Source organism: Mandrillus leucophaeus, unplaced genomic scaffold (assembly GCF_000951045.1).
Source record: "Mandrillus leucophaeus isolate KB7577 unplaced genomic scaffold, Mleu.le_1.0 Scaffold323, whole genome shotgun sequence".
Lineage (NCBI taxonomy): Eukaryota > Metazoa > Chordata > Mammalia > Primates > Cercopithecidae > Mandrillus > Mandrillus leucophaeus.
Window position 1 is genome coordinate 1282102 of NW_012103399.1, and position 7567 is coordinate 1289668.

At 48.4% G+C, this 7567-nt stretch overlaps 1 protein-coding gene across 4 annotated transcripts in view; it reads right to left on the reverse strand.

The window, feature by feature from the left end:
• Positions 1–7567, reverse strand: part of CIITA (class II, major histocompatibility complex, transactivator) — a 67938-nt gene that overhangs the window by 38867 nt on the left and 21504 nt on the right. The gene's annotated exons all lie outside the window — the stretch shown is intronic.

The following is a 7567-nucleotide window of genomic DNA, read 5'->3' on the forward strand; positions in this document are numbered from 1 at the left end:
AAAAAAAGGCCCCCACAGCCAGCAGGGCAGCTTGGATGGTCTGACCATGCCCCCTATCACCACCACTGAGAAGTTGCCTGGGTAAAAAGTTACCAGAGGTCCTAAGATCTGTGTCACTGGCTCAACCTGGACAAGAAGAAATCCACTCCCAGAAACCCCCAATACACATTTCAGCCCCCCCACTTCCTGCTTCCCTAAGACCGAAGCCTGCATCTTAAGCACTTCCTTTTGGGTGATTAAGGATTTGCAGCTCACAATGGACTTCTGCCTCCATCCCCCACAGCTGAGTTCCCAAAAAGCTCTGGGGAGAAGGCAGGGTAGAGTGTAGAGTGTTATGCCCATGTGAGCTTGGAGGAGGTTCACACGCCTCAGTGAAATGGCTTGTCCAAGGTCACGTGGTTTGGGAGCTTGCATCTGAATTCTGGCTGCTATGCCTTAGCCAAGTCACTTGACCTCTCTGAGCATCAGTTTTCCCAACATTAGATCTGGGGAATGAAGATCGCCTTGCAGCCCAGCACTTTGGGACGCCGAGGCAGGCGGATCACTTGAGGTCAGGAGTTTGAGACCAGCCTGGGCAACATGGTGAAATCCTGTCTCTACTAAAAATACAAAATTAGCCAGGCATGGTGGTGCGCTCCTGTAATCCCAGCTGCTTGGGAGGCTGAGGCAGGAGAATTACTTGAACCTGGGAGGCAGAGGCTGCAGTAAGTCAGCATCGCGCCACTGCACTGCAGGCTGGGCGACAAAATGAGACACCATCTCAAAAAAAAAAAAAAAAAAAAAAGATTGTCCTACAGGATCATCAGAAGGCCAAGGGGGGTTCTGTGTGGGGTGCCAGCTACATGGGAAGCCCACAGTCAAAGGAAACCCATTACATTAGGGGGTGTCAAAGCTGAAACTCAGGCCCAAGACTCTAGGTTTCACCACAACGCCACAGCTGCCTCCCAGTCACACCAACATCTACTTGAATCTTGGCATGGGACTGTCCTCTATCCCCAGACCCAAGTTTCCAATGTCTATAGACGCTTAGAAAGTGCTTCAAAGGCCCCTTCGTTGGATTGTTTCTCCAACCCACAATGCCAGAGCAGGGTGGAGGGAAAAGATGGCCCTGATCATCCCATGGCAGAGAGAGCCCTTCAGCAATCCCTGAGGGCAGGGATCGCATCCCTCAAGCTCACCTCCTCCCAGCTCTCAGCATGTTTCTGCGCATGGCAGCCTCTCTTCATCCGTGGCAAAGATGCAGAACTAGAATTCACAGTGCCCAGCAACTGCCAGGCACCAAATGACATGACTCGTAGGCGTTATCCCATTTGGTCTAACTTACACATCAGCTATTTGTATTCCTGTTTCTCAGATGAAGAGACAGGCTCAGAGAGATTAGTGAGCTGAGATTTGAACCCAACTACCCATCTCCAAAGCCTCAGCGCACTCTACAGCCTTTTTGAATGGCTCTTGGCCCCCCACCACCCTGGCAAGGAAAGGCGTGGGTGGCAAGACAATTTCTCCTTTTGAGGAGCCATCTGGGGGCAGGGCAGAGGTGCGGTCTGTGTCTTTCTGGTAAGTGGGCAGTATTTTTAGAAGGTCCTCTTTGAAACTGTGCTTCCCCCTGGGCCACCACCTTCCATGTCCAACTCGAGAAAATATTCCTGATCTTTTGGCCATCAAAAGTCCTTTTTAGGGTTCATTTTCATCCCCACTTCACACTGCTGAAGGATTTGAAAGACTAAATATAGACACTAAACGGATGTCTGAAATAACAATTCATTTCTCTCTCCCCCGAGGGAAATCAAGTGTTGCCGGAATGTTCTAACTCAGACCTAAACAAGCTGGAGATCAGTGCATGCAGCTCTTCTGTGCACAGCATAATGTTCCATCTCAGCTGGTGGGAGATGAATGGGAGCTCAGATGGTGAGCTTTGGGGTGAAATTTCCCAACTTTGAGATTATCCCCACCTACCAACACACTACAATCTGGGCAAGTTCATTTTTTAAACCACTTGGAGCCTCAGTTTCCTTATCTGTAAAGTGGGGAATAATAATAATTGGCAACTCATAGGGTTAGGGGAGTTAAGTTGCATGGAGCCCTTAGAAAGGGGACTGGCGACCAGTAAGTGCTGAATGAACAGTAGCTTAAGGCGGCACAGCTTCTGCATGGTGAGTACAATATGTGTGATGGCCGTTTTTATTATTTGCTTCTTACCTCTGTGACAGTGACCAGGGAAGATTTCTTTGTGTCTGGAGCTCTGCTAGATGCCTTGCATTTACTATTCTGTTTCAACTGTTAATGGCAACTCTGGGAGATTTGTGTTATTATACCCATTTTACAGATGCAGGGGCTGAGATCACGTCCAGTTCATTAGATTATTTTCTTTCCGGAGGAGGAGAGTCTATCTTTGAGGGTCTAAGGAGGCACTGCAAGGGAAAAGAAGACTCTTTTGCTATCCCTAAAAGCCTCCAGCACTGCTCTGAACTGTGATTAAAGAGCATGAGAAGGAGGCCAGGGGTAGTGGCTCATGCCTGTAATCCCAGCACTTTGGGAGGCCGAGGCTGGCGGATTACTTGAAGTCAGGAGTTCAAGACCGGCCTTACCAACATGGTGAAACCCCATCTCTACAAAAATACAAAAATTAGCTGGGCTTGGTGATGGGTGCCTGTAATCCCAGCTACTCCGGAGGCTGAGGCAGGAAAATTGCTTGAACCCAGGAGGCGGAGGTTGCAGTGAGCCGAGATTGCGCCACTGCACTCCAGCCTGGGCGATGAGCAAGACTCTGTCTCAGAGGAAGAAAAAAAAAAAAAAAAAAAAGAACACGAGAAGGAATACTTCCCTACACTTGCCCGTGAACTTCTCCTCCTGAGGAATAATGGGAAGACCTCTGAACTGTGTGCCTAGGTTTGAGTTTCTGCTCTGCCTGTAGTCCTGAGTACATTACCTTAGCCCTCCGAGCTTCCGTTTCAATGAGTGTGGGAACCCCTTCAATTGAGTCTTTTTGAGATTCTGATTACTCATTGCCTGGCAGTCTTCTCCTTTTCCTTTCACCCAAGGCCCCCCACCTCAACACCAACTTGCTCCCCAACCTCATGACAAGCTGCTTCCGGGGGGCCAGATGATGTTGAGAAGTCAGGGGCCTAGCAATGCCTATCTACCACGACCAGACCCCAAACAGCTTCTTTGTGGGCATAATAGCTCAAATGAGTTCTCCTTTCGCTCGAGCACCCTGTAGTACTCGCAGATAAACACTAAGACTTAAACATCTCTCACTTTTCCCCTCTAAAGCTGTAAAACAATGATTTACTGAGCACCCCATAAGAAACTCGCCGAGCTCAGTTCCTTACGGGCCCCAAAGAGGTTTGCCACGCAGTCCCTGCCAAAGAGGCTTGCAATGTAGACCCAGATGATATTTTAGGAGAGAGACAAAACATCATAATAGCATAGTGGTTAAGGGTGCAGGCTCTGGGTTCAAATCTCAGTTCCACACTAGCTGTGTGACCTTGCAAACGTTACTCAGCCTCTCTGAGTCACAGAATCGACTGCATTTTATTGGCACAGTGCTTACTTCACTGGGTTGTTGTGACTTGCCTAAAGTGACTTAGCCAGTAAGTGGTACTAAGATGTAAACTCCAAAAATAAAACAGCAAGGTGTCCTTTGATACTGTACAACTGGCAAAAGTTAGAAATCTGGGAAATGCCAAGTGTTAGTTACACAGGGTTTGTGGGAATGTAGATGGATGGAGCCGCTCTGGAGAACGACCTGGCATCATGTAGAATATCTAAGGATATGTAGATCCTACAACCTGGCAATTCAGCTCTTAGGTCTATACATTCCGAAGAAATTCTCCCACAACTCCCCAGGAGAACCTATCTGAGGATGGTTACTGCTGTGTTATTTGTGTTGACAGAGGGTTAGAGGTCACCTAACCATCTGGGGTGTGGACAGGTGAAAAGTAACCACTGGACTCCATAGAGAACAAGGTTCATGATTAGAAGCAAAGACCAAATGCATCAGAAGCAAGGCAAGTAGATCTTAATAACATAGTATGGAATGCAAAAGTAAGACACTGTGGCCGGGCGCGGTGGCTCACACCTGTAATTCCAGCACTTTGGGAGGCTGAGGCAGGTGGATCACTTGAGGTCAGAAGTTTGAGACCAGCCTAGCCAACACGGTAAAAACCCATCTCTACTAAAAATAGAAAAATCAGCCTGGGTGACAGAGTGAGACTCCATCTAAAAAAAAAAAAAAAAAAGGCAAAACACGTTTTATAAGAGCACATATAAACAGAAGGATACACCTGAAATACATTAGAATGGGCACCCGGTATGGGAAATAGGGACATTAATGAAGAGAAATCCCTCATGTGAACCAAGGATCTTAGTGTACTATGACCTGGGCTGGGCTGGGCAGTTAATTGAAGGTTTAAAGGTCCAAGTGTTGAAAAGAAGGAGGCTTCTGGTTGGGCGCGGTGGTTCACACCTGTAATCCCAGCACTTTGGGAGGCTGAGGTGGGTGGATCACCTGAGGTCAGGAGTTCGAGACCAGCCTGTCCAACATGGCGAAACCCCGTCTCTACTAAAAATACACAAATTAGCCCAGTGTGGTGGCAGGCGCCTGTAGTCCCAGCTACTGGGGAGGCTGAGGCAGGAGAATCACTTGAACCTGGGAGGCGGAGGTTGCAGTGAACCGAGATCGAGCCACTGCACTCCAGCCTGGGCAACAAAGAGAGACTCTGTCTCAAAAAAAAAAAAGAAAAAAAAGAAAAAAAAAGAAAAGAAAGAGGCTTCATGGGGTGGGGTGGATACCTCTGTGGCTCACCAACAATAGGGCCTGCACAGAGCCTGGTACCTATAGATGCTCACAAAGAAAGAAACCTCTGCTCTTGCCACCCCATAGGCTGTCTGGGGATGGCTTGATTTGTACCTGATAGCCCAGGGTCCTGGGGAAGAGATAAGAACATGCTGGACTTGGAGCAGGATGGGAGAGGAGCTGGAGGTAGAGGAAGAAGCCCCTCGCTCTCCTGCCTGCTGTTTGCAAACCAAGTGTTGGTGTCCCAGGAAAATGAGACAGAGAGAGGACTTAAGAGAAATGACTGGTCTCACTCAAGACTTTCACTTCTTGGAGTGGCACGAGGAGGTCACAACAGGTGGAGAGGAAACTAAGGCATATAGCAACACTGCAACACTCAGGGGCTTATGGGCCTGGAAACAGTTGCAGGTTCTGATCATTTGTCCTCAAGGCAGGGAGAGTGGAAGACGTGTGTGCATGTGCGTGCATGTATATGTGTGTAATGGGGGCAGGAAGTCATACGAGCTTCATCTCAGGAGAGGTCTGGAAATATTGCTATTGGTTGGCTCTAAATCCCCTCTCTGACCTGCAGGCTCCTCAACTCTGCAACAGGGGCTTGGCTGCAAAATCAAAAGTTGAATCCGGTCGATAGGCCTACTTGTTTCATTTCCCAAGCCAAAATAACTGTGTGTGTGTGTGTATGTGTGTGTGTGTGTGTATTACCATCACAATGTCTCTATATAGAGTACACACAATTGTTACCAGAGGCCCCACTACTCCCTATTGCCTTCTGCCTGTACACATTTCACATCATTGTGGCCCCTTTGGCATTTGGATTTGCCACCCTTGGCAGGTCCCTTCTAGCTCTGACCTGCTGGAAAGATAATGGGTTGAGAGGGATGGGTGACGGGCAGGGAGAAGCAGGATTCAATTCTTTCCTGTCCTGCAATGGAATTGAGGTGCACAGTAGGGTCTTTTTCTACAGAGGGTCTTGGAGGCGACTGGCCCTGCGTACCCAAACAGGCCAGTTCCACACAGAGAAGAAGCAGGAAGCACTAAAGTTGCAGCATCTGGGGTGTTGGGTGCACTTTCCCAGCTCTGCTGCCAGCTCAGATGGAAAGGTGATTAAGAGATAAGCTGTCTGAGATCACACCTGTAATTCCAGCACTTTGGGAGGCAGAGGAGGGAGGAAGACTTGAGGCCAGGAGTTTGAGACCAGCCTGGGCAACACAGTGAAACCCCATCTCTTCAGACATAAAAGATACAAAAATTAGCTGGATGTGGTGGAGTGCCCTTGTAGTCTCGGCTACTTGGGAGGCTGAGGCAGGAGGATGGCTTGAGCTCAGGAGCTTGAGGCTGCAGTGAGCAATGATTGTACCACTGCACTCCAACCTGGGCAAGAGAGTGAGACCTTGTCTCATAAATGAATGGATGAATGAATGAATGAATGAATGCTAAGCTCTCTGGGAACTGCGGGATGCAAAGAGCTGCTCCCCGCTGACACCTGCCTGCTGCTCCTTTTTGCCATCCCAATTCCAGTGCCCTTGGATGGATTTCCATTGCAGCTCCCTGCCCTTTGGGTTTGAACCAACCAGCCTCTGGCAAACAAAGTAACTTCAGAGCAGGAAAGCTGAAAACAAAGCAAAACTGGCTCCAATCCCTAGCCAAAGGGCTTCTCAGCAGTTGGAGGCAGTTTAAAGAAAGAAGGACCCACTCGGTCATGGAAACAGCAGTGTTTACAATAGCCTGGTGGGATGGAATTGACCCAGGGAGTCATGAGACCTGAGATACGGGCACTGCTCTGCTTCTGATAGGCTGTGTGACTTTGGGCAAGCCCGTTCCCCTCTCTGGTCCCCAGGGCCCTCATCTGTTAAATAAGAGGGTCACACAAGAGTAGCGGTTTTCAGATGAAATTTTACATGGATCCTAAATTCCTAAACAGGTGAAGAGAGCGCGCTGTGGTTAAATAGGATCGCCAGAGGCTCCACTACTCCCTATTGCCTTCTGCTGGGACACATTTCACATCATTATGGCCTTTTTGCTTCTTGGGTTTGACACCTGTGGCTTAGAGGCCCTTTTCAGGTCCCTTCTAGCTCTGACTTCTGGAAAGATGATGACTTGGAAGGGATGGGTGATTGGGGCATGGAGAGGCAGGATTCAATTCTGTCCTTGAAACCTCTCTTGCCTAAAATAAGCTGTACAGAGTACAGTTTAAAAACACAACTCAGCCTGGGCGTGGTGGCTCATGCCTGTAATCCTAGGACTTTGGGAAGCTGAGGTGGGTGGATCAGATCACTTGAGCCCAGGAGTTCGAGAGCAGCATGGTCATCATGGCAAAACTCCGTCTCTACAAAAAATACAAAAATTATCTGGGCATGGTGGTGTGCATCTGTAGTCCCAGCTACTCAGAAAGCTGAGGTGGGAGGATCACTTGAGCCTGGGGAAGTCGTCGAGGCTGCAGTGAGCCGTGATTGTGCCACTGCACTCCAGCCTGGGAGACAGAGTAAGACCCTGTCTCAAAAATAAATAAATACATGAAACTAAGTTAAAAAAATAAAAACACAACTCCACCAAGTGAAAGAAGCCAATCTGAAGAGGCTACATACCGTATGACTCCAGCTATTTATCTGAAAAAGGCAAAACAATGGAGATAAAAAGATCAGGGGTTGCCCAAGGTTATGGGGGAGAGAGGGAGGGATAAATAGACAAAGCATGGGATTTGTAGGGCAGTGAAACAAGTTTGTGTGATACTATAATGTCATATACATGACATCATATATCTGTCCAAAC